The sequence below is a fragment of the Eptesicus fuscus genome, chromosome 9 (assembly GCF_027574615.1).
Source record: "Eptesicus fuscus isolate TK198812 chromosome 9, DD_ASM_mEF_20220401, whole genome shotgun sequence".
NCBI classification, from domain to species: Eukaryota; Metazoa; Chordata; class Mammalia; order Chiroptera; family Vespertilionidae; genus Eptesicus; species Eptesicus fuscus.
In genome coordinates this window covers 71,494,738-71,521,720 of record NC_072481.1, presented here as the reverse complement: position 1 = coordinate 71,521,720, position 26,983 = coordinate 71,494,738, and the positions used below count along the sequence as shown (strand labels likewise).

Genomic DNA, 26,983 nt, shown 5'->3' with positions numbered 1-26,983 from the left:
CCCTGAAGTCCCGGTTGCCCCCTACTGCCCACCCCTGCAGGCCTGGTCCCCCCAACTGCCCTCCCCTGCTGCCTGGTTGCCCCTAACTGCCCTCCCCTGCTGGCATGATCGACCACAACTGCCCTCCCCTACTGGACATCTTGTGGTGGCCATTTTGTGACCACATGGGGGTGGCCATCTTGCATGTGGGTGTGATGTCAATTTGCATATTACCTCTTTATTATATAGGATGAGAGCAGGCCCTGCTGAGAGAGAATCAGTGACATGAGGGTGTGCAGCACCATAGGGTAGGGAATGGCAATCCATACCCTTTATACCTACAGAATCCATTTACATCCCATAGCGCTGTGCAGAGCTGTGGAAGCCCAGCGAAGCACCTGGGAGAGCTCCATGCAGCCTGTGAGTGAACCACGTGGTGCCCAGAAGAGCCCAACCAAACAGGCTAGGAGGCCAGGCATGGCAACAGGAACAGTCCTGCACAGCACCTGTAAGAACACCCAGCTGTGCCTGCAGAAGCCCCAGATAGTACCCTCAGGAGCTCAGAGCAGCACCTGCCAGAGCCTCACCCAACACCATGGGCAGTCTGGTGGCGCACTTGAGACAGCCCCAGGCATTGCCTGGAAGCCCCCCAAGCAGAGCCTGCCGGGGTCCTACACCACATCGTGGGAAGCCACCATCAGTGCCAGCCAGACCTCCACCCAGTACCTTCGAGAGCTTGGTAGAGGGACTGGGAGAGCCCCAAGCATTGCCTGGGACATCTCCAAACAGAGCCTGCAGGGATCCTCTACCACATCGTGGGAAACCACCATCAGTGCCAGCCAGAGCTCCACCCAAAACCTTGGGGAGCCTGGTAGACGGACTGAGGGAGCCCCACGCAACACTTCAGACCACTCTGGACTTCAGTCACTGCTTTCATTTATGTCTCCTAAGAAGCTGGGGGTAAGTGTTTGCCTGGCGCACATAGTTTTGGCAGATGCCATCTTGCTCTCGTCTGCCCTCTGACCAAGGGTGCCTGTGACAGCTGCAAAGACTGATAGCTGTGCCATCAGGCTTTGTTCCAACTTGATTTCCTTGTAGATTTGATTCAGAAGTAATTGCAGATTCATTTGCTCACCACTGTGGGTAATTTTCCGATTTCATGGTGAGAACCTTCTCCGTGTACTTTCACTCTCACACATTTTAGGAGCTTCCAGTTTGCTCTCACACTTTTGTGATACTTTGACTGAATATATTTTAAGTTCCAGAGATTCTCAGAACTTGTAGACTTGCTCTGTATTATGTTGTACAAAATTGCATCCAGTTACAAGTTTGAGGTATCCATCTGTTATAGATAACCTTTCTTTCTTTCTTTCTTTCTTTCTTTCTTTCTTTCTTTCTTTCTTTCTTTCTGTCTTTTTTTAAATATTCCTCTCTGGACTTTGATTGTTAGCTATGCTTTTTTTCTGTTATTTCTTTTAGGAGCATGATCGTTTTATTTTCAAATCTTGTTTTTATACTGATATTACCTTCTGTGTTTTGCCCAAGAGCCATCCCCGTATCTTGCCCTGTTTATATAAGTGATATTCTCTTCATGTGTCCCTGAGATTGTCATGAAACCCAAATAAGCTCAGGGCAACTACGGCCCCTTGTCCACCTGCTGTCACACCAGAGAACCACAGTGGATGACCAAAAGCAGTGGACAGCAGCCAAAATGTGCTCTGGGGAAAATTCCCAAGGGAATTCCCAACTAATAAGAGGAGCCTGAGAATATTTCTTAATATCAACTATATTTTCTATATGCTTTATTCTGAAGGGTCAATGAAGTTCTGTGCACGAGGCATAATGTGGCAGAGGTTTCTGAAAGTCCACAGTAGCAGCTGTGAAATACCACACACCCCCTCCCCACATCTCAAATGCTCCTCGGTCCCTCTGACTCCCAGTCCTTTCCTTTCCTGGGGCTCCTGCCCACCTGACTGGGCACAAGGGGCCCCAGTTCCCTCCCACCCTCTCTACCTGGGAGATACTGGATGCCCAGAGGTCACAGGCCTTCCCTATCCCTGCACAAGAAATAACACAGGACTCTCAGGAATTGTGGCCTCTGGTTCTGTTTTTAAGGGGAAATTGCAGGAAGAATTCTGAGGGAGGACTTCTATAAAATAAAAGATCACCTCATCACACCAGCAGTTATCTATTCCCGCCTTACCTCACTGCCCCCGGGGAGGAGGGCCTGGTGGTGACCCGGGTTTTCATCTCACACTGATGGGTCTCCTGAAGAGTCCATGCACGTTTATGACCAAGACCCAGACTTGTTTATAAAGCCCCTCCTATCTGATGGCCTGGGCCATGCTCCTGACCCTGACCTAAGCTGTCTGCATCACTGTAGGCTGTTCCCTGGGCACGAGGGCTGGGCAGGGCCCACACCTGGGTGCTGGGGGGGGGGGGGTGCCCCTTCGTTTCCTGAGCCCTGTGGGCCACATTCCCTCTCAGAGCGGTTTGCCACAGCTGTGTCGTGGCTGCCTGGAAGGCTCCGCAGGAGTGCCTTGGATTCCCCTGTGCAGGGTCCTCTGCCTGCTCCAGCCCAGCCCCAGCCCTGCCACCTCTGCTACCACCAGTGGTCCCAGGAGAGGCAGGGTGGGGGGAGGGGTGGCTGTGGGAAGGAGGCCCAGGGCCTGCCAGGCTCCGCTTTTCCTCTTGCAGATGGACGGCTGTGGCAGGAGCCAGAGAAGGGTCCTCCCAGAACCCGCAAGCAGAGCACAGCAGACATTGCCGCCTCGCCTGTCCAGAGTGAACGGCTGGTCGAAGCCCCTCCACCGATACCAGGCAGTATCCTGGGCCATGTTTGTGACCTTGGCCTTAGCCATGTTTGGCATTTTTATTCCCATGCTGCCTGGCATGTGGAAGTACATCGTGTATGGAGTATCCTTTTACTGGCATCACCTGCCTGTGGTCTAGAGTGGGGAGGGGTTACAAATCAAAGTCCCTTTCCCCTGGAGGACTCACCTCTTTGTTCCCAAGGGACAGGTTCCGGGAGGCTGCCTGTCCATAGCAGTTTGAGAAAGGCTTGGGAAGTTGGCCGCTGGCATCCCTGTAGAGCTGACTGGGCAGGCCCAGAACCGGTGCCCCCGGCACCTCCACTTTCAGGCTGAGGGTCCCAGTGGGGGGAATGCTGCCCTCACACTCCCTGGCAGTGGTCTGGTGTGTGAGCGGAGCATAGTCATAGGAGCAAAGGCCTTGGGCCACACAGCTCAGTCCCAGCCTCTCCTGCTCCCGGAGAAGATGCCACACAGCCACCTGGTCAACTTCCTGTCCATTCTCAATAAGGCTGGCTGCCCCTCGCCCACGGCCTTCAGAGCGCCGCTTGGTGCCCACATGGGCACACAGGCCTTTCCCTTGGTGAAGCTCGTGGGACACACGCCCTTAGAAATGCAACTGTTAGCCCCTTGCGGGACCGTGGCCCAATGTGAAAGCCTCCTTCCAGCAGGTCGGCTTTGTCCTTCCTGGAGGGAGAATGAGGGGCAAGACAGGCTGCCTCGGTGCCTGCCGGTAGCTGTGCCCACAGCTCCTGGTCAGGCGCCAGGGCCTGGACATCTTGTGCTGTGCTGTGCAGGGCCAGGCCTGAGTTCTTCCTTGACACACTTCCCACAGGTGAGCGGCGGAATGCTATTGTTCCATGTTATAGTGTACCTAGTGTGTGTCTCCATCGACCCAGGAGAGGATAGCGTGAGGAATAAGATTTACGGTGAACCACTGCCCGTGTTCGACAGATCCAAACAACACCATGTCATAGAAGATCTGTATTGCTGCCTATGTGGGGTCACCGTGTGAGTGCTGGGGCACCAAGCCAGGCGGCACCATGGCCCTGCACCCACTGGGTGGACTGCCAAGTTTAAGGCGATAGCCCCTCATAGGGCAGTGCCATGCTGCTTCCCCATAGAAGCAGGGGCTGTTTACATGCAGCAGCTGGTGCTGTGACCTCAGACATACACCGCCTCCCGGCCCCTTGCTGATCTAGGAGCCAGACAGCACTGTCTTTCTTGGAGTTTCTCAGATGGGCCCCCTGCCCCAGTCGTTCTCGGGGCGGGTCAGGTACCTGGGTCTCCCGTGGCCCTGGGAACTTAAGTGGCCAGCCTGGTGGTGGGGCACAGGGCACAGAGCAGGTCCTAGCCGGGCCCCAGGCCTCAAACCCTGGCACCATGTGGCAGGCGTGGCTGAGGGCAGCCGCCCCACCACTTGGACACAGTTGGCTCTGACTGGGGCTGCTGCTGCCTGTTCCCCCTATTGGCTGAGGGGACTCTCACCCCTCTCTTCACCTGCACAGGGTGCTGACAAGCTGCTTCTCCCAAACGTTTCCTTTCAGGAGCGAGAAAGCCAAACATTGCCGGGCCTGCAACAAATGCATCGCTGGCTTTGACCATCACTGCAAATGGCTCAACAACTGTATTGGGAGCAGGAATTACGGGTGAGGGAGCTGAGAGGTAGGGGAGGGTAAAAGGGGCCCTGAAGTAGGGTTTGCAGGTTGGGAGCCTGGTGGTTATAATGGGGGATCATGGGCAGAGGGGTCTATGGGCCATTATTCCGTACAATGGAGCTCAGGGTCCCTCCTGTCTCCCTGTCTGGTTCTGAAACATATTTGGATGGAGCTGACCCCGGACATGCCGTGTGAAGTCTGTCCTCACAACGTGTATCGCTGGAGACCCTTATAGGGTTGGAGAGGAGCAGCCCCTTCCTCAGGGCTCGGACTAGGCTGGAGAGTTTTTGACCTGCTGGTCTGGGTCCCTTTGCTTTCTGTCCATTGAGCTGTCAGGCCCCAATCACAGAGGATGGATGCAAGGGGTCCTGGCTGGGAGGGAGCCCTGGCCTGAATAAGGAGGAGCAGGGAAAAGCAGGCTGGCCCATGGGCTGGAGGATGGGGACACCATGGAAACTTGCACCGAAGTTCTAGGTGGGCCAGGCTGCTTGGGCAGGTAGCACCCCATCTCTGTGAGTCAATTTACCTTTGTAAGCTGAGGGTGGTCCCCCTTTTTGCAACCTCTGGTGGAGATTATATGAGATCACCATCTGTATGTTGTAAGGCAACATAAAACTGTAGGTGTGATCAGTGGTCACGAATCACTGACGTCACCTAGCACTGTAAATGCTCAAGTCAGCATGAGAATGAAGGGCTGAGCTCTACCAGGCAATCAGAGCAGCATTCAAGGTCAGGGTTGCTCGTGCCAAGGTCAGGCACGTGTCCTAGGCTGCTTGGGCACCTGAGCCCCCCACATGTGGGGATGGGCTGGTGCTGGTCACTGTGATTCAGGGCAACTGTCCCAGCTCTGAGCCGTGTCTGCTTTTCCCACAGGTGGTTCTTCAGCTCCTTAGCATCCGCATCGGCCTGGCTGCTGTGTGTTGTTTCCGTCTTGTTATATATTGTTATCCAGTATCAGGTCGACCCACTTGTGCTCCGCACGGATCCCCAGTACAAAGGTACGTGCTGCTGCTTTCTGATAGCTTCCCCTCATGTTTCTCCTCTGTCTTAGCCCACCCTCCAGTCTGGAATGAGTTCCATCTTTGCTACTCCGCCCACACTAGCCTTCAAGACTTTTCTTGCACTTCATGTTTGGAAGCTGTGTGGCTGTGAGCAGCTCTGCAGAGATGCCCTATAAATGGGCCCCCGCCTCCCCCCCGCCACCCAGCCCCCAGGGTGGCTGCAGCCTTCCAGGGCTGTGTGAGAGTGGCTGGTGCAGAATGGTGGGTGTGGGGGTCAGGCACAGGGGTCTGCAGGCCTGCAGGACAGGGCGGGTGTGGGGTTCAGGCACAGGGGTCAGGCTCTGTGACCTAGACATAGTCACTCTCCCTCAGCCTCACCTTCTAGATCCATACGGAGGAATCATATCAGCCACTGCAGACAGCGGGGGCTACAAGGGCACTTAGGAAAAGGCAGGCACACACCTGAGTAAGGAGCAAGGGCTCACCTGGGTGGGCAGGTGCTCACTTGGTTGAGGAGGAAGACTTCTCCTGGGCTGGGAGATAGTCACCTGGACAGGAAGGTGGTCACCTGCTTTAGGCTGGTATTCCCTCCCCCTGCCAAGCTCTGTCCGTGGTGCTCACCTGAGGAGAGGTGCTACCATGTCAGTGGACGCTGAATGCCTGTGTCTTCTCTCCACAGACATCAAGAGTCAGAACACATGGCTTCTGTTCCTGCCCTATTTCCACGTAGAGGCAAAGACCCCAGTGTTTGTGATAATAGCGGTGTTGGTGCTGGTGTTGGACCTCATCAGCCTCCTGTTGATCGGGCAACTGTTCATCTTCCATCTTTACCTAAGTACGAGCCCCCCGAGCCCCGGTCCAGGTTGGCTAGTCTTTTCCCCTCCTGTTCACATGTGACCTGGCCAGAAACAAGCTCCGTGCCCAAAGGGCAAACCCTCACTCTGAGAGACAGCAGGGCCAGTTCTGTTCTAAGAACTGCAGAAAACACGAAAGATTAAAAAGTAGTAGATTAACATGTTCAGAGAGATACATAGGGTCTAAGTCAGGACCAGGTCTTAGAACCATGGAAATGGAACAGGGGAAATGAGAAAAGCACTCATCAAAATCCTAACAAGGAAAACATTCCACTCAGTGACAGGGTGTCCACTAGCCAGACAAGCTGCAGGACTGGTGGTTTCCTCCTGTCCACAAGGTGGCAGCACAGGGCACCTGGCAGCTGCATCAATGTCCTTGAATAGGGGAGGGCGGGGCTTCCCCTGCCCTGGGAAGCCTTTCTTGGGAAGTCAGGAAGGTTCCTACCTGTAGCCTCAGAGAGAAGCTGGCCTAGTGCGGGGATAGGCCAGCTGCGCCATGGAAGTGCATAGGAACTGTGCCCAAAGCCCTGGCCGGCCCAGGCTCTTCCCAAAGCTTCTGGTGGGGGTGATGGAGCAGTGGGTGATGGGGTCAGGGACATCTGGGGAAAGAGCGCCTCTCCAGCAGGGTGCACAGTAGCATGGAGGCGGCCAGCTGGACAGGCAAGCCAGGCTGGGAGCCAGTAAGACATTCAGGACATGCAGGATGCGTTTACAGGCACAAATGGGAGGACTAGAGAACTCAAAATCCACAGGGCATAATGACTAAGTGGAGATTTGAGGACTGGGACCTACAGGTTTCTAACTCAGGCAAGTGGGGAGGCGAGGAGGGGCAGACAGAAAGACACCCCTGAGAGGGGAGAAGCATAGTGAGTTCAAGATTGAATATGTCTACTTTGGGGCATTTGGACACCAAAGAGTAAATGCCAGGTGAAGTTGGCATATTCAGTGTAGGAAAATTAGCCTAAAATGCAGCACTTAAAAGCACATGTGCAGTACCTCACAGTACATGTGGGTCAGGAGTCCAGCACAGCTCAGCTGGTCCTCTGGCCCCAGGTCTTTCGTGAGGCTTCAGTCAAGGTCCCGGCTGGGCCTGTGGTCTCATCTCACCAGGGAGGCCCACTCCGGGCTCATCACCAGGCTGTTGGAGGGTCAGTCCTCAGGAGTCTTGGGCAGGTGACCCCTTCCCTTCTTTGTCACATGCATCTTCCAGCATGACACAGCAAATCATAACTCGGCTGCTGAGCAAATGAGAGGATGAGAGGGGACAGCAAGGCAGAAGCTAGCCTCTCTAACCCAGGCGTGGAGGTGGTCCCATTGCCCTTTCTGCGAGTCACTAGAAGCACTCCGCACTCCAGAGGACAGAGTCCACAATTCACCAACACGCTGCAGGGGGCACTGCAGGGGCCACATGGGAAGCCGCTTGCAGCTGGACGCTGCCATTTGAAGCCTGGGACAGGGGCATCCTGATGAGTCCTCAGGGAGAGACACTGTGAGGGTGAGATCTGCTGGGAAGACGCAGGACGTGGAGAGTGCCCACTGCAGACAGAGAAGAAAAGCCACAGTCATGGGACATGGAACAGAGAGCATCCTGGGTGAAATTAAGGAAGAGCAGGATTCTAGAAATTGCCCCGAGCTGATGTTGGAGGGAAAACTGGTGGACATCCTTTTAAAGCATGAACTTTGCACTCAGGCCTCAAAGTTCCTAACCTTGAGGTTTAAAGTTGTGTGCTGTGCCTCCCCTACTTTATCGTTATGTCAGAGTTCAATGTGTTACATAAATGTACTCAGAGTAAGTGTGAGCTCTGGGAGACAGAGGACATGCGCACAAGCTGATTTTGATGGTATTTGTGCAAACCCACTAGAACAGTGGTCGGCAAACTCATTAGTCAACAGAGCCAAATATCAACAGTACAATGATTGAAATTTCTTTTGAGAGCCACATTTTTATTTTATTTTTTACAGAGAGGAAGGGAGAGGGAGCTAGAAACATCGATGAGAGGGAAACATCAATCAGCTGCCTCCTGCACACCCCCTACTGGGGATGTGCCCGCAACCAAGGTACGTGCCCTTGACCGGAATCGAACCTGGGACCCTGGAGTCCGAAGGTCGACGCTCTATCCACTGAGCCAAACCGGCCAGGGCAAGAGAGAGAGAGCCACATTTTTTAAACTTAAACTTCTTCTAATGCCTCACAGCCCATAGAGTAAATATGGACCTTCTTCAAAACAGACTCGCCCAGGCCATGGTATTTTGTAGAAGAGCCACACTCAAGGGGCCAAAGAGCCACATGTGGCTCACGAGCAACGGTTTGCCAACCTCTGCACTAAAATATACCCACGTGCAAGTTTATGTCCTCCAGCTGTTTCCCAGGTTGGGCGGGAAGCTGGAAGAATGCAGGAGGAGCCAGGTGGAGTGAATCAGGACAGATAAGTCAGGTCCAGACACAACGAGAGCAACAGCACTTGTCGAGACTGCTCAGGCCAGGGCAGGAGGCTCTGCTCCATGGAGCTCCCCGCACCTGGGCGAGCAACCCAAGGGGGCTGCTCCTGTCCCATGCTGGAGCCAGTGTCTCAGCTCAATTACTAGTGCGCTGGGCGGGCACCACTCATAGGTCCATATTTACTCTCTGGGCTGAGAGGCCGGCAGGGCGGCCCCTCCAGGGACCAGGGGTGGGGACAGCAGGCTCAGGAGAGTGTGAGGAGCTGCTGGCTGCTGCCCCAAGGCCAGGCGGGCTGTGCAGTCGCCGTCTGTCCAGCAGCTCCCCAATAAGCTGGATGAGGACCTGACGCCCCAGGGTGCAGCTCAGGGGAGCTGGGTAGGTGCCTACAGTGGGTGATGGTTCCTAACTGACCTTTTCCTCTTTTCTCCTTTTTAGGGTCAAAGGGGATGAGCACTTACAATTATTGGAATCGAAGCCACAGACAGAGCTCAGTTGCCTCATCAAGAAACAAAATTCCGTCTTTTCGTATACAAATATGGCCAGAGGTATGGATGTGCCCTTGTTTCATCATTCCTGTTTATTCAGGGCTGGGATGAGGCCCAAGGTCACCTTGTGGCTAGCACCACCTAGTCACAGTTCTTTGCTTCTGTGTGGGCATGGTCCTATGTGTGTGTAAGTGTGTGTGATATGTGTGTGATGAGGTACATGTGAGTGTGACTGTGTGTGATATGGTGCGTGTGAGTGTGTGGTATGTGTGTGATGAGGTGCATGTGAGTGTGAGTGTGTGGTATGTGTGTGCTGAGGTGCGTGTGAGTGTGAGTGTGAGTGTGTGGTGTGTGTGCTGAGGTGCGTGTGAGTGTGAATGTGTGTGGTGTGTGTGTGTTGAGGTGCGTGTGAGTGTGAGTGTGTGGTATGTGTGTGCTGAGGTGCGTGTGAGTGTGAGTGTGTGATATGTGTGTGCTGAGGTGCGTGTGAGTGTGAGTGTGTGGTATGTGTGTGCTGAGGTACGTGTGAGTGTGAGTGTGTGGTATGTGTGTGCTGAGGTGCGTGTGAGTGTGAGTGTGTGGTATGTGTGTGCTGAGGTACGTGTGAGTGTGAGTGTGTGGTGTGTGTGTGCTGAGGTGCGTGTGAGTGTGAGTGTGTGTGGTGTGTGTGTGATGAGGTGCATGTGAGTGTGAGTGTGTGTGGTGTGCATGTTTGTGTTACATCATTTCTATACTCACTCTGCTTGGGCTTGACTCTGGTAGGTCCATGTCTTGAGCTGCTGCTCATCAGACACTAAAACACTTTATCTCAAAAGTCACCATTCAGAAAATGACAATAGCAGCAACAGGTACAAATAAAATAATTACAAATCATATACTTGTATCCAGAATACATAAGAAACTTTCAAAACTCAATGATGAGAATAATGACCACGTTTTTTAAGGAGCAAAACAACGGTTTACCAAGGTGGACTCATGTGAGCATGCCCGACATTGCCCTGACCGGGTGTCTCATTTGGTTGGAGCATCAGCCCATGCGTCAAAAGGTTGTGGGTTTCATCTCCAGTTGGGCATGTAAGGGAGGTAACGGATCAATTTTTCTAACATTTCTCTCTCTCTCTCTTTATCTCTCTCTCTCTCTCTGTCTGTCTCTTTCTCCCTTCCTCTCTCTAAAATCAATCAATAAGAATATATCCTTAGGTGAGGATTTTAAAAAATGATGGTTGGCCTCATTTGGCACTAGGGGCACAGATGAATAGCAGAAGGTACCACTACAGACTCTGAGGCTAAAATCAAAAGGCCAGCAGTTCCAAGTATTGGTGACGCTGATCTCCACATTGCTAGTGGGAAAGGAAAGTTACACCACTCTGGAAAGCAGTTTGCCATCCTCCTAAAAACTGAAATAAGTATTTACCACATGAAGCAGCGATCCCATTCCCGGTTTTTACAAAAGGAAAGTGAAAAACACAGGTGCTCCGGTCACCAGAGCTGGGAGGAAGCGCACAGGTGCTGTCCCCTTTCCTTGGGCCCAGGAGTCTCTGAGGGGCCAGCACTCAAAATCGAGTAAAAATTGACTTGAATTTATATAAGATAAGCTGAGTGTCAGCAACATTTTTATTTTATTTTATGTATTTTCATTTATCTCCACAGTAAATAGAGCACAACCCGGGTTCATCTGCACGGAGGTAGGTTGTCATCTTACTGGAGTGATTTTTCCTGAAAATTAGCTGTTTTCTCTTTTTACACTGTCTTGCTTTAAAGAGTCTTCCTTACTGTAAGGTTAAACAAACATCCTCCATATTCTAGGCTAATTTTATAATTTTCATTTGCTTTGTATTTTGATTTCCAAGCCATCTTGAATTTATGTTTCATTCACTGACATAGGACCTAAGGTTGCTTTGTCACAACATAACTCTGGGTCACCTTGTGGCCTTTCCTTGTCAAAGTGAATGGCCCCTTTCCTGACCCCCCAGTTCCCGGGGGCACCGGGCTCAGATGTGCCTCCAGATGCTGTAAGGCTCCATTTTCCCACAGCAGCACATGCTGTTTCCATGGCAGCGTTTACTCAGCTACCTTGTAATATCTGGTAGGCGAATCCCCTCTTGAGATTTTTTATTACTTTGACAATTCCTTCACATGTTTATTTTTCCACATCAACTTTAAAATCATTTTGTGCAGTTGCCTGGATGGGCCCTTAGTCCGAGCCCTGCAGTGAGACGGGAGATGGGAGACGCCATTCGCCCCACCTAGACCGGCCCTGGATCCCGGCACCCGGCCAGGCCCCCTCGCGTTTTGGGGGAGCTGCCTGGAGGACCCATCGTGCTCAATAAGCTTCCGGCGAAATACAATGTCAGATCGCTCGGGGGTCGACTGCCAAGGGGAAAGATGGAAGGAAGTATTCCTCGCCCCACCGGTTGGATGCGTACAAGGGCAAGTCCTTAGAGATCCAGACACGCGCTGTTTCCCGCGCCCTGGCCTGCAGACTTGGCATACGCCCCCCGCAGCCAGCCTTCCAAGCCCGAAAGCCGGGAATGAAGGCCGTGACCCCCAGGTCTCACCAGTGCAGAGAGACGGACAGGCTGGGCGAGCAGACAGGATCGTCGGACCCCAAGGGCTCCGATGCCTCAGCCGCTCGGCCGCGGGGGTGGCAGCCACTGCCGGCTCCACAGACGCCTGCCTCCGACCAGCCGGGTGGACCCCAGCAGCATGCGGGGTACAGTCCTGGGCACATGGAGTTGGTGGAGGACATCAGCTTCCTGTCACGATTCTCTCAGAGGAATTCCCGATGCTGCAGGCGGCTGGCGACCAGCACCAGGCTGCCAAGGAGAGGGAGTCTGCTGAATGGTCGGAACAGTCCTCTGGCCCAGACCACCCCTCCGCCCCCCAAATTCTACAACTTGGAGGGACAGGCGTGGGCGTGGCCCTGATGAGCTGGAGGGCCTGGACTCCATACTTGACCAGGGTCATGGTCCCGGGGAGACTGCCGCCTTCCGGCCCACCCCAGTTCCCTCCCTACCCGGGAATGACGCCCTCCTTGTATCCCCCATATCTGCCACCCCTCCGCCCTATGGACCCCCGGGGCTTTTCCCATACCTCACCCTGAGGGGTCCTTACCTCTGAGGGCCCCAGGGCCCCATGTGCCTTACAGAGCCCATGGGTTGGCCGTCCATCCTTAAAGAAGATCATCTCAAGGGGCCTGACCGCTGGACCAGGAGGAAGGTGAGGGTCGGGCAGCCGCCAACCAGGAGGCTGACTCCACTGAACAGCTCCAGTTCGGTGAGGAGGAGGGAGCTGAGGCAGCTGCTGGAGAGGAGCGGCCCCCGAAGCAGATGGCGAACAGGGCACGAGGCTGGCCGTCACCACCCCCTCCCAAGACGGCCCGGGCAGAGACCTCTCGGCCTCCAGAGACAGTCGGGGCCTCCTGCACCAAAGCCCACCCCACCCCTCACCGCCACTGCCCGGATGGTGGGGTCCCACCCTGCAGGCCCCCAGCACCTGAAGACAAGGATGAGGCGTGGCGGCAGCGCGTGGAGCCGCTGCGGAGGAGAGGAGCGCCGCGTGCGGGAGGAGCCTTGGGCAGCCTGTGCGGAGCAGCTCAGGTGGCTTGATGAGAAGTTTGCGGCACCTGGCAAGTGGCTCACAGCACAGCCTGCCACCCCCCCCCCCCCACCCCCTGCCCCTCCTGCCCCTCCTGCCCCTCCTGCCCCTGCACCACCAACTGCTGTCCCCAAAGCACTCCCCATACTTTGAGCGCCTTCACCAGCACCCCAACCCCAGGGAAAGAACGGGAAGAGCCAGCTCAGGCTCCTCCCCGCCGGCAGCCCCACTCCGGTGTGGCTCCATCTCCCGTCCTGGCGAGTGGTGGCGGCAGCACCAGTAGCACCAGCAGAGGCAGCTTCAAAGCCAGCCCAGGGGAACCCCAGCTGCCCTCAGAAGAGGGCCCTGAACCACCAGAAGAGGTTCCTTTTCCTGCCACACCCCAGCCCCAAAGGCGGAACCCAGCAGCCCCAGGCAGGGCTTGGGCTACCCCAAATATCAGAAGTCGTTACCTCCTCGTTTCCAGTGGCAGCAGCAACAGCAGCAGCAGCAACAGGACCCACCCGGCCCAGTACCCCCATCACCACCACCGCCTGTGCCATCGCCCAGTACCCCCATCACCACCACAGCCTGTGCCATCGCCCAGTACCCCCATCACCACCACAGCCTGTGCCATCGGGGCTGTGCCGGCTCCACAGCCACCACCTCCCAAGCCCCCCTGTACCCAGGTGCTCGGGTCGGCCCACACCCATGCCCCCGATGAACTTTGACCCCTGCTGGATAATGATTCCTCCTTATGTGAACCCCGGCTCCCCCAGGGCCGACCCCCTCTGGACTTCTACCCTCCTGGTGTGCACCCCTCTGGCCTAGCTCCCCGGGAGCGCTCAGACAGTGGAGGCTCAAGCTCAGAGCCATTTGAGCGCCATGCAGGCCCCTCTGACGGGATCGGGGCGCCCCACCAGTGGACGCTAAGTTGGCCTGGAGAGGGTAGGAGATGTCTTCGCTACCACACCCGCTCACCCTCCCCACTTTTACCCCACCACTCACCGGACAAGGAGATGAGCTGCCTCCCTCCACCCTAATCTGGCCAGTTATCCCGGCTTTCCTGAGAATGGAGCCCCTGGGAACCATCCTTCACTTCCCTCTGGAGGAGCCCACTGTCCCAGGGCCCGCCCACTCCCCGGCGCCCAGGCAATGATGAGGCAGCCAAGATACAAGCTTTCCCACCCAAGAAAGAGACCCCCCAAAGAGGAAACTCCACAGCTAACAGGTCCAGAGCCAAACGCAAGCCCAACAAGGAGTTGGAGGCCAAGTCCCCCCTCCCCTCTGGCTCGCAGAGAGTCCTCCCCGCCACCTACAAAAGACCAAGAGCTGCCTCCCAAGCCCCTGGAACAGGGGGATGAAACCTTCAAAGTCCCCAAGCCAGACCCACGCAAGACAGCAAAGGGGAAGATGGGCCCTAAGGAGACTCACCTACCAGTGGGAACCTCCAGTGAGAGAGTGGTTTCTGCCTCTGGCCAGTCGGGGTGAGGTGAGTATTTAGCCAGAGGGAGAGGTTTCCGGGGGACTTACGGGCGCAAGGACCTGGGGGGGGGGGGGGGGGGCTGAAGCTGAGAGTCCCAGTTCCAGAGAGTTTCTTGGAGATGATGGGCATGCAGGTGGGGCAGGAGGACCCAGTCACCCCCTGCGCCCCGAGGCCGCACTGCCAGAGACCCAAGTGAGGCTTCCCAGTGTGGTGAGATCCCCAAGCAACACCAGCAATGGGGCTCAGAAACAGGCAGCGAGGCCCATGAGAGTAATCAGGCCCCCTCGGACAAGGAGGCCCCCCCCACCCAAGGAAGGTGTCCTCACTCAGGTCCCTCTTGTTCCCCCTTCACCAGCCCCAGCCAGTTTTTCTGCTGCTTGAGATGGGCGAGTCTTCACTTACAGAGGGGTGCTGTCTCAGCCGAGGGGGAGGGCGGCCCCCTCCACCCATTCGACCAGACTGGAACCGCCAGCCAAGTCTCTGGCCCCCCAGAAGCCTCCAGCTGGTCCTCTGCCAAGTAAGGAGCCTTTGAAAGAGGAGCTGATCCCAGGGCCCTGGTCCCCCATGGCCCGAGGAGGCAGCGGTGCAGGCAGCTACCTGGGCCTGGCTGTGGGAGATGGGGAGGGCCCGAAGGAGGCCACACAGGAGAGCTCAGCAGCAGGACATAAACCCCGGTTTTGGAGGCTGAGCCAGGAGTGGGAGAGTGCGGCCAGAGGGGCCGAGGGCAAGCGCGCTGCCCCAGCCCTTCCAGCCTCCACCCTGGACCCAAGGAGGCCCTCACAACAGCAGTGGTGCCGGGCAGCTGCCAAGTCTCCTGATCGGTCAAACCAGAACTCGGACCAGGCCACTGAGGAGTGAGAGACTGCATCCGAGAGCACTGACTTTGCCAGTGAGCGCCGAGGGGACAAGGAGGCTCCCCCACCAGCACTGCTGACCCCTAAAATTCTGGGAACTTCTGGGGGCAGGGACAGCAGAGCCAGGCCAGGCATTTCAACCATGTCGTGGAGACCGGAGTCAGGGAGCCAAGGATCTGAGCAAGCAGAGCTTCTCAAGTCAGCAGCCAGGCCCCAGCAGCAAGGCGGGGCAGAGGAGCTGGAGGAGGTCCTGGAGGGAACAGAAGCTGCCTTGCCTTCCGGAAGAGCGGCCCGTGGGGCTTCCTCTACCTCCTCAGGGCGCCTAGCAGTTCTGCTGTCTTCCGCCTGGACTGAGTGACCCACAGCCACTCTGCTGGCACCCGAGAGGCTCTGGCCCAGGGGAGTGCAGCTGCCCCAGGGGGGCACCCAAGGCCCAAGCCTGAGCCTCCCCAAGCCCCTCAAGGCCCCTCCCCTCAGCCCCCAACCCACTATGACCCTCAGAGGGCCAACAACACGGCATTGGATTCATTTCGGAACTCCACTTTGAGGAGCCAGGGCCGATGGTGAGGGGGGTGGACAGGACTCCCCAGGAAGCTGCCGGGGTTAATCCTCCCCTCCTCCCCCAAATGGCAGGAGCAGCCTCCCAGAAAACAAGAGCTGCTGCAGGGGGGATCTTTGCCACCTTCTCATAGCTCTGGATTCGTTGGCCCCAAACCCGAGGGCTCAGGCCCCCAGGGAGAGTCTGGAGATGCAGGGACAGGGACGGAGGCCCTGACCGCTCACATCTGGAATCGTTTACACACTGCCACTAGTCGAAAGAGTTACCAGCCTGGCCCCATGGAGCCCTGGATGGAGCCCCTGAGTCCTTTTGAGGACGTGACTGCCACGGACAGGAGTCAGTCTGACAGGGGGGTGGACCTGAGTGGGGATTCTGAGGTATCATCAGGTCCCTGCTGCCAGTGACGTTCCCCTGATGGAGGACTCAAGGGGGCCAGAGGGATCCCCCCGAAGCGGCCTGGAGGCCCCTCACGCCTGAATGCTGTTCCTGGTGAGGGTCCACCTGGCTCTGAAGAGAGGTCCTCTCCCATGGGGACAGAAAGGAGCTGCCCCGGAAGCAGCCTCTGCCTGCTGGTCCCATTGGCACAGAACGACTGCCTCCCTGCGGCCATCGCATCGGCCCAGTCCCCCGGGCCAGTTTGGCACCGGTGACAAGGACTCAGACTTGCGCCTAGGGTAGGAGACAGTTTAAAAGCAGAGAAAGAGCTAAAGGCATCAGTCACTGCGGCCATTCCCATATCCCGAGACTGGAAGCTGCTCCTTAGTGCTTCTGCCTCCACTGAGCCATAACCCAACCCAAGAACCGGGGTCCTGGGCACCGTGGCCCAGAGCCCAGCTCCTCAGGCCAGCGCTTGTACCCTGAGATCTTGTATGGCAGCCTTGGGCCTCTCAGCTCTCAGGTCTCAGGGGGAGCCATAGACTCAGTTACATCCCAACAAAGGAGGCTTCTGCTCTGGGACACCAGTGCACCCTTACAGGTCACAGCCCCTGCACCTCCCCCTGGGCCCGGCGCCCCCCCCCCCCCTCCACTCCCCCTGCTCTCAGGGGTAGCTGTCAAGGGCCAGTTTCTGGATTTCTCAGCGGAATTGGAGAACTTGCCGGCTGGAGTTCTCTACCCTCCACCTTCCTTCTTCTATTCTCCAGCCTTCGGCCCTAGCCCTCTGCCTGACCCTTGCTTCAGGTGCTCCAGGATCTGCCATCCCACGCAGATTTTTATTCTGCTGCTCTACAGCCTGGTGGCCAGAGCGGCTTCCTCCCCTCAAGGGCTGCCCAGCAGATGCTTCTACCCATGGTGGACTCCCGGCTGCCTGTGGTGAACTTTGGCTCCCTGCCACCACCTCCCCTTTCTCTGTTACCTGTGGGCCCTGCTCTGCAGCACCCCAGTTTGGCTGTGCGGCCCCCACCTGCTTCTCGGGTGCTGCCTTCACCTGCCAGGCCCTTCCCCCCTAGCTTGGGGCAAACAGAGCTTCACCCAGTAGAACTAAAGTCATTCGAAAACTGAACAGGATTATCAAAAACTGAACAGCAACCTTAGGGGAGCCACATCATCTGTTCTCCCCCAGCTGGAAGGTCTTTCTCTGGCCTCAGTTCCCATCTCAAAGCCCCACCCTCCACTATAGCGATGTCTTCCGTACCCAGCACATCGACCTTCACCAGCAGGCCTCCCCACCTGACGCCCTACACTGGATGCCGAAACCTTGGGAGCAGACAGGGCCACCTTCCTGACAAGGGTCTTCCCTACGGACAGAAGAGCCTGGGCCCCCAGGGGACAAGGAGCCTAGGTGGCCTCCACCCACTGAAGGAGTTCCCCTTGCCCCTCCCCCCCAGGCCTTTTATGTAAATTATAAACATATAAGGGGAAAGGGATGGGTGGAAGGGGTTGTGGGGCTGGAGCCTCGCTTCCCCTCCTCCCTGCTCCCCTGGTCCCCATTACTGGGGCCATTTGTTAAAAAAATATTAATAATAAAATAAAATTAAAAATTAAAAATAAAATCACTTTGTGCAGTTTCCAGAAACCGGGAATTTTAACTGGACTGACATTAAATATAGGCACACCTCGTTTTATTGCACGTGACCTTATCGTGCTTCATAGATAATGTGCTTTTAAAAAAATTTGAAGGTTTCTTGCAAACCTACATCCCACAAGTCTATCAGCAACTGTTTTTCCAACAGGGTTTGCTTGCTTTTTGTCTCTGTGTCACATTTTGGTAATTCACATAATATTTCAAATGTGTTTATGATTATTGTACTATTTGTTATGGTGATCTGTTATCAATGATCTTTGATGTTACTATTTAGTTGTTCAGGGCACCACTGGTGTAAGATGACATATTTAATTGATAAATGTTGTGTGTGTTCTTACTGTTCCACTGATTGTCCATTCCCCTTTCTCCCTCTCCTCAAGCCTCCCTATTCCCCAAGACACAACAATGTTGAAATTAGGCCTATTGATGACCTGACAGTGGTTTTTTTTAAGTGTTTAAGTGAAAGAGTCACAGGCCTCTCACATTACATAGAAAGCTAGAAATGATTAAGCTGAATGAGGAAGGCATGTCAAAAGCTAAGATAGCCTGAAAGCTAGGCCTTTTGCACCACACAGGCAGCCAAGTTGTGAATGCAAAGGAAAAGTTCTGGAGGGAAATGAAAAGTGCTCCCCCAGGGAACACACAAATGATAAGAAAGCAAAACAGCCTTATTGCTGATACGGAGAACGCTTTAGTGGGCTGGATACAGCATCAGAGCAGCCACAGCATTCTCTTAAGCCAGAGCTGAATCCAGAGCAAAGCCCTAACCTCAGTTCTGGGAAGGCTGAAAGAGGTGAGGAAGCTTCAGAAGATAAGCAGAAGCCAGCAGAGGCTGGTTCATGAGGTTTAAGAACAGAAGCCACCTCCATACCATAACCGGGCAAGGGGAAGCAGCAAGAGCTGAGCCTGAAGCTGTAGTAAGTTATCCAGAAGATCTAGCTATGATAATGAATGAAGGTGACTACACTAAACAGCAGATTTTCAATGCAGGCAAAGGGGCTCTATATTGGAAGAAGATGCAATATAGCTGGAGAGAAGTCAATGCCTGGCTTCAAAGCAACAAAGGACAGGCTGACTCTCTTGTTAGGGGCTAATGCAGCCAGTGACTTGAAGTTGAAGCCATTGTTCATTTACTATTCTGAAAATCCTAGGGATTTAAGAATAGACTAAATCGGAGAGGGGGAAATGGTGGCTGAATAGGCAGCCAGTCATGTACCTCATGCAAGGGCCAGACTGGAAATACCACTAAATTGGAGAAATTTCACCTGGAATTACCAGCTGAGGTCCAGCTAAAGAAGAGACTTATATCAAAAGAGGACAGAAAACACCTGGAGGCTGATAGGAAAGGCAAGATCGAGAGAGAAGCTGACCCAGCTACCAGGGGCAGTAGGCCAGCGGGCTGGGAGGGAGGAGGGAAATCCTGGCTATGAGAGAGTGTGTCCCCTCAGAAGACAGAAGCCCAGAACCCAGGCTAGGCTCCACAGCCCCAAGCACCTGTGCCAAAACCAACAGCCCCCATAAAATCCACCTGTGAAAGGATGCATGGCTGCTGGCCACAGTAGAGCCTGAAGCCCATAGAGCAGAGCCAGTTGGAGAGAAAGCCACAGTTTTGTTTGTTTGTTTTCTTTCTTTTCTCTAAACCCAGAGTTTTCATTTGCAACTACTCACCTGAGGGTTGGTGCAGGGAGGGAGACGTGGACTCTAGGTGCCTAAAGAGAGGCTGGCCTGGGAAGCATTGTGGGGCAACCTGAAAGAACAGCAGCCAGGAGCATTTGGTCCTAGACCCCCAAACCAAAGGCCATTTTTCCTGAGAGAAGCTAGCCACTCCCCACAGCCAGAGGGCAGGTAAAGAAAAAAACCCGCCCTAAGTGATTTAGCCTACCACACAGTCTCTAAAAGTTCAAGAAGATTGAAATAATATCAAGCATCTTCTCAGGTCACAATGGCATGAAATTAGAAATCAACTACAGTAAAAACACTCAAAAACATTCAAATATATGAAGGCTAAACAGCATGCTATTAAACAATGAATGGGCTAACAATGAGATCAAAGAAGAAATAAAAAACATCCTGGAAACAAAAGAAAATGAACACACAACAACCCAAAATCTATGGGACACAGTGAAAGCAGTCCCGAGAGGAAAGTTCACTACAGGAGTTGGACCCAGGAAGCTGTGACATAGGTCTGGTGACCCACTGCATCACACACAGACATTTAGACCTTTAAAACTAATATCACACTTTTCCCCCAGGAACTATCATGGGTCTTTTCCTCCTAGTTCTAAACATGCACAAAAGGTTTATAGGGTGACCTTAATCCCCAATACTTTTGATGAGTCTATTCCTGATTCTGAGACTGCCTTAGACCCAACTACTAACGGGCCTGTACCACGCTGTGGTGGGCGTCCATAGGTTCGGAGATGGCTACATCGTCACAATGAAGATCAAATCTCCAAAGGACGACTTGCTTCCCGACCTGAACCCCGTGGAGCAGTTCTTCCAGGGGAACTTCCCGGGCAGCGTGCAGAGGGAGAGGCACCACAACCTGCTCCAGTTCCAGGTCCCCTCCTCCTCCCTGGCCAGGATCTTCCGGCTGCTCATCTCCCACAAGGACAGCCTGCTCATCGAGGAGTACTCGGTCACACAGACCACGCTGGACCAGGCAAGTCCCCGAAGGGAGCCGGGTGCAGAGCAGGGCCATGCAAAGTCCCGACTGGACAGCCCAACCAGGGCTGGAATCCCCACCACAGGGAGGCAGGACATGCCTGAGGTTTAACCTCTGGGCATCTGTCCATTAGGCTAAAACTCAGTCTGTCAGAAATTGTTGTCTAACACTATTTTAGTCATCAGCAAATTTCATTGAGTTTGCTTCATCCTTCCCCCTACACTATGACTTTATTTCAACCTTCCTGGTTTGTGGTGGTGGCTTTTTTTTCTTTTCAAATCAACTTTATTGTGGCTTAACTTATGTACAAAAAAAATGCACCCATTTAAGCTGTACAATTTGGTGATTTTTGATACATTTTTATGCCATGTGTCAGGGTTTCTAAATGTAATCACTTTTTACTGTGATAAAATATATATAACACTAGAGGCCCGGTGCATGAAATTCGTGCATGGGTAGGGTCCCTCTGCCTGGCCGTGGATCAGGGCCAATCAGGGCCATCTCACCCAGTCCAGGTCAGGGCCAATTGAGGCCGGTGGCAGGGAAGGACTGTAGGAGGGCTCCAGGGCGTGCCCATCCCCATCTTGCCCAGTCCTGATTGGCTGGACTCCAGCAGCAAGCTAACCTACCAGTTGGAGCTTCTGCCCCCTGCTGGTCAGTGCCCATCATAGCGACTGGTCAGTCAACCCCTCAATTGGACACTTTATATATAGAGATTGTAACTGAGGGTGCGGAATGCTCGGCATGCACGTTCCCTCCAGCCCCTGGTCTTAGAGACCTCATGTCCTTCCAAGGCTCTGCTCACCCTCTTCAGCTGCCACACAAAGTAAATTGCATCGTGTGCATGGAAACCCTTTGCAGGCTCCATGGGTGTGTCTTTACTTCACTGCAGTTCCGATTACCCCAACATAAGGAGAGACAGCCTCATTATCAGGTAACACCATCGTGGTAAGACCCCTGCTCAGCCTACTGCAGCAGTTTTAAATAGGCCATAGGTCACCCTAGATGGTTTGGTTCAGTGGATAGAGCCACGGCCTGCAGAATGAAGGGTCCTGAGTTCAATTCCGGTCAAGGGCACATTCCTGGGTTGCAGGCTCAATCCCCAGTAGGGGGCATGCGGGAAGAAGCAGATCGATTCTCATCATTGATGTTTCCATCTCTCTCTTCCTCTCTGAAATCAATAAAAATATATTAACAAAAATAAAAATAAAAAAGCCATGAATCAAATGTCACTGCTCTCCATCTATCGAGTCCCCTCACACCCTCTTTTGTCTTCGCCCCGTCCCCCTCCCCCCCCCCCCCTCCCCCTCCCACACACACACACTCTGCTGGGATCTGTAAAATGGGGTCAGGATTTCTACTTCAACCAATGGTGACACTTCCACATGGACCTCCTTACCCGCCCATCTCTGTTCCCAGTCCTGGGGGTCTCTCCCTCTCTTCCCTCCATTTAACTTGGTGGGCCCTGCTCTGCCTCCTCCTCCTGAGACTTCCTGTCTGCAGCCTCCCCCTTTCTCCTCCAGGAATGGAGCTCCCCAAAGGCTGTGTGGGGCAGGGCTGTGCAGGGCGAGCCCAGGCAGGGCCTCGGGTGACAGGTCATGGGGAAGAGAAGGGAGGGACGTGGAGTCTGTCCCGTGGGTGAGGCACCGGGCTCTGGGCTGCATCAACCCAGCAGCTTTTCTAGGTCCCTGTGCAACTGTCACCCTCCACCCTTCTCTGCCTCCCACTTCCTTTCAAGTTTTGGACTCAGTTTCTCCAACTCATCCCCTCCCCCTTCTCTGCTGTGACCCTGGGAACCCAAGGCTGCCCCTTGGCCTCGGGCAGGCATGCCTGGTCCATGCCCAGTCCCTCTGTAATGGTGCTACTCACTACCAAGCCATCTCTGGGCCAAGTGAGAGGAGCTGATGGTCTGTGACCCATAGCAATTCATGTCCAACCTGCCTTCTTGGCTTTTAAGACAGGAAGAGCCTGGTCACTTTCTTGGACTAAAAAGCAAACCTAAGACACCATGGCAGCCTTTGGAAACCACCCAGAGGTGGAACTTCCTCTGAGATGTGAGCATGTACCACCCAGAGGGCGTGAGCCTCATGACGTCTGCACCTTAGAGCCAGACAGACCTGAGGGGTCAGCTGGCCCACACTGTTCACAGACACGGAAACAGCACAGCCCTAACCTTGGGCATCGGACAGAATCACAGTGCCCTTGGCTGAGCTTCCTCCAAGGATTAATTGATGGCTAGTTAACTTTTAAAATCTAAACGCTGTTGTACCATCTCTTCAGAAAGGCGAGATGACAAAAGTCTATCTGGTCTCTGTCCGCAGGTCTGACCTCCTCCCACACTGCCGTTCTCTGCAGCAGGAAAGGAGCTCTGGGCAGCGGGAAGTGCAGGAGCCTCTGCCACGTGGCCGCCCGAGCCGACCAGCCAGCCTCAGTAAGGCCTCGGCAGCAGGAACGAACACATGGGCACACACAGATCCCCAAAGGGGCTTTCTCAGAAGGAAGCCGAATGGGACACCTCATGGTGAAAGTGACCCTCCTCATCCACACCACAGAGGTAGAAGCCCACTGCATCCTACTGGGAGCTTTGATCTGGACATCACTCTCACGTCAAGTGGATCTGCTTTTCTGTATTGGTATGTGTGTCTGTTTTATTTTTAAGGAGAAAATAAAATGCAAACGCATTTATCACACACTCTCTACGTTTACTGACCCCTGGTGTGCACCATCTGGCATGGTTTTAGGCATAATTTGGGCTGAGCAGCTTCCTGTTGTTGCGTGAGCTTCTGTGAGGGTCATTGCCGCAGGAGTGCCCGTCATGGCAGGATTCTCAAACTGGGGGGAAGTGAATGGACTCATCTTGATGTTCATGCCAAGTCTGCTCTGTAGGGTTTGAAGGAAACACCCAGTGGCGATGCATGTGAGCATTAGCCATTGTTACCTGGGTATTATTTGAATCTCGGTTTCACATCTGTTTGCTCAGCTCATTTGAGTGCCTACCTCATGGGTGCAATTCAGACAGGAGAAGACGAGGCAAGGGCAGGTGAGAGTGGATCTTGGGTTGGATGTGAGATCCCACATGTCTTTGTAGCTGGTTAAGATGGCAAGGCCTCATTCGCACAGTGCCCGGCCATTTCCAGAGCTCACGTGTGCTCTTCTGCAGTGACGATAGGAGGCAGTGGTCACAGGACACCTCATTGTTCCTGTAAAAACCGACCAAGATTCAGGAATAATAGTTTTCAGCCAAACCATTTCAAATGAGTTGTGGGCAAGAAGAACAAACGGACTTCTTGTCAAGGCAGGCTCCTCTGCACGCCCTCAGAGGGGCTTCTAGTTCTAACAGGTATGGGGCAGTGCCTCTCTAAGCACATTGTCCATGGCCACACTCCAGAATCCAGGCAGGGCCAAGGGCAGGAGACAGAAGAGGAGGAGAAGGATGCTGGGACGTGGAGGACAGTGAACACAAGCGGTTGACAGTTTCCTGAGGATGCAGAGTCCTCTGGTTCTCCAGAGGCAGACACAACTTTAACCCTTCCCGGCTCCCAGCTGGCCACTTTCCAAATAATTATAGACTTTACAACACTGGTAGCCTCAGAGCTTAACCGGGTTTTGACTTTTTTTTTTAAATCTACCAATGGTCACAACCATAAAACCATTTACCTGGGGTCAGAGTTTAGGAAAGCCCAGGAGAGTGCTGTGAACACTCAGCATCACACTATGGCATCCGGGCTGGTTTGGGATTTAAATGAGCAACTGCAACATCACAGGGACACGGACAGAGCAGGGAGTGGGGCGAGCTATCCTTCCTGGTGTGGTGGGCTGTGAGGCTTTTAGAGCGGCTTCATGGACTGGAAAGGCTCAGGTATAGGCAATACCTCACCCTTCGCGAGGAAAGTTCAGTTTAGCTGTCTGTCTCCACTCCACCTGAGCTCCCAAATAGCAAAGTCTGTGTCTTTTTCTTTTTTTGTCATTTTCCCCAGCTCCTGTCACACAGAAAACACTCAACACGCAGGGGCTGCTCCAGAGCATGGCTGGCTGCCAGGTTTGCTCAGCTGCTCCTTGTGCTCTGGGGAGCTCTAGACTCTGGAAGAGCTGGGGCCCAAAGAGAACCTGTCACTGTGCGTGAGCGCTCCCGCAGCGCTTCGGTGGTGCTGCTGCGGCGGCCTAGGGAAGAGGGGAGGGGAAGGTGGGCCGGACAACAGGGCAGCAAAGCTCTGGGCTTGGAAGAAAGGGTCTCAGCGGCTCCTGGGTACTTGCCCCGGGGCCCCCAATGAGGAGGAAGTTCTGCACCAGCAGGCCTTGGGGGCTAACGGAGCAAAGAAGGTTGTCCCCTCAAAACCCGGCAGCGTCACCCTCAGGGATAGCTGCTTCAGGCACCTGCAGGCCTCAGCCCACCGGCCCCGGGTACTCGCTGCTCTCCTCAGTGCGGGGACTCAAGGCCTCAGGAGGTCCCGGAGATGAACAGCTTGTCTACCTGTGTTCACAGAGCAGACTTGCTACCACCTTTTGTTTCACGTGGTTTTCAAGTTCGGGAAAGCTTAGCTACTAGAATGTCCAGGTTCACAGAACCACAGGCTTGTAGGGCGAGAAAACATCCCAATTTTTAAAAACTGAGCCCGTATACATTTGTTTTAATAAAAAGGAACCCGAGTCTCAGAAAGATTAATTTCCTTGGCTGGCCACCCAGCCTTCCCTGCCGGCCCCAGGCTGGTCCTCCCCAACTGCTTCACTCCCAAGACCAAAGGGAAATGCCCACCAGAACCAGAACTCTGGAGCTCCCTACCCAAACCGTACAGCCTGCTTTCCGGGCCTCTGTGGGCCGCTCCCATGGGTAAAGGTGGACCTTGATCACACAGGCTCACGTCTACACTCGGCCCGTGAGGCCCTTGGAAAACTACAGGAGGGACGAAAAGAGGGGCGAGCAGGAGACAACTGGCTCTGCACCATTGGATGGCACAGGATCTGTACTTGACCATCCTCATAATGCTAACTGTGGTTACATGATTATACAGGTGTCTGTCAGACTTCTCCTCTGTAAAGTTACTTTTCCCTTTGTAATGAATGAATAATTTGTAGAGTTGTGTTTTTGAGACTATATAAATTATGCCATTCTTCTTCAAATACTTAATATGATCATTTATTTACATCTTCATGAATTCATGGTTTCCTACTTTATGCAATGGATTTAATTATTTACTCTATTATTTTGATGCTCCATTTGTCCCTGATTTAGCCAATGGAAATCCAACAAGCTGGCTCCTGTGTCCTTTTAACACATTTCACATCATTGTTCGAGCACTTCCTTGTTTTCTGGCACAACAAGATGTTTCAGGTTCATCTTGTCATTTCCCAAGCTGAAATCAGCCATTTCCCAAGGAGCCCTGGGAGATAGATAGATAGTCAGATAGATAGATAGATAGATAGATAGATAGATAGATAGATAGATTGTATTTATTTCTATATATGTCAATGTATGTACTGACAATCCTGAGTTCACGCTGATACCACCAATTCTAGTGCAACAACACAGGATTCACTTTAATTTTCTGCCATTCCATCTTTTTAACTACCTTCCCTGATAGGCTGGCTCTACCTACCTCTAATATATTTACATACATATTTTCTTCTTTGATGGAGCCCCCTGGATAGAACACTGTTAGGAATTCAGAGATAATTAGAAAAGATGTCTGCATGATCATTATATGGTTCAGGATCCAGTCAGAAAAACAGAAACCATACTAGGTACTTTCAACATAAATACGTTAATGCAGATGTTGGAAGGAACACCTGGGAAGAGTGCAGGTGGTTAGGACTGCCCAGTCGGTGGGAGAGCCCTGTCAACATCCACCAACCTTAGCAGGAGTGGCCTGGCTGTTGGGGGGTGGGGATGGCGGTGGGGTGGGAGCAGTGCAGCTATTGCACAGAATCCTAAAGAAGTGCTAGTGTCTGTAATTGGAAGAGCCTAACAGGAAGCCACCTCTTGAGGGAGTCTGGGAAATGTAATTTACAGATTTACACTCTGGGATCTCAGAGCAGATTATAGGATAAGCTTAAAGCTCAGAGAAAGTAGGTCAAGTTACAAGCACAGGGATGTTCATGGTTTTATTTTTAAGGTTGAAATAAAAAATAAAAAGACCATCTACATGCACAGCAGAAGGAGATTGGTTAGATCAGTTGTGGTACAGCCATCCACTAAAGAGCTATATGACCATTAAAGAGATGATGTTTAATACTTGATTAAAATGTCTCTAATACGACAACATTGTTGGGTGAAGAAATATTTCCAAATAGTATTTTCATCTTCACTTTTGTAATGTGTGTGCATATGTATATATGTATGTATGTATGTATGTATGTATATAGAAACTTTGGAAGGATGTTCATGAAAATGTTGAAAGTAATTATTTCAGGGAAGTGGAACTCTGAGATTTTCTTTTTTTGAACATATTTTTCAGATTTTTCAGGTTTTTCAGTTAAATGTATGATTACAGGGTTTTTAATTGAACCTCTTTTACATTTGTATATTTTACCCACCACTAAGATAACACAGGATAATAAAACAATATTACAAACTTATTTGAATTATCCCATAACAA

The 26,983-nt window shown here is 53.3% G+C and overlaps 1 pseudogene; it reads left to right on the top strand.

Moving 5' to 3' along the window:
* The first annotated feature begins 456 nt into the window (after window positions 1–456).
* LOC103298028 (protein PRRC2A-like) lies at window positions 457–22,717 on the top strand (annotated as a pseudogene).
* Window positions 22,718–26,983: the final 4,266 nt, after the last annotated feature.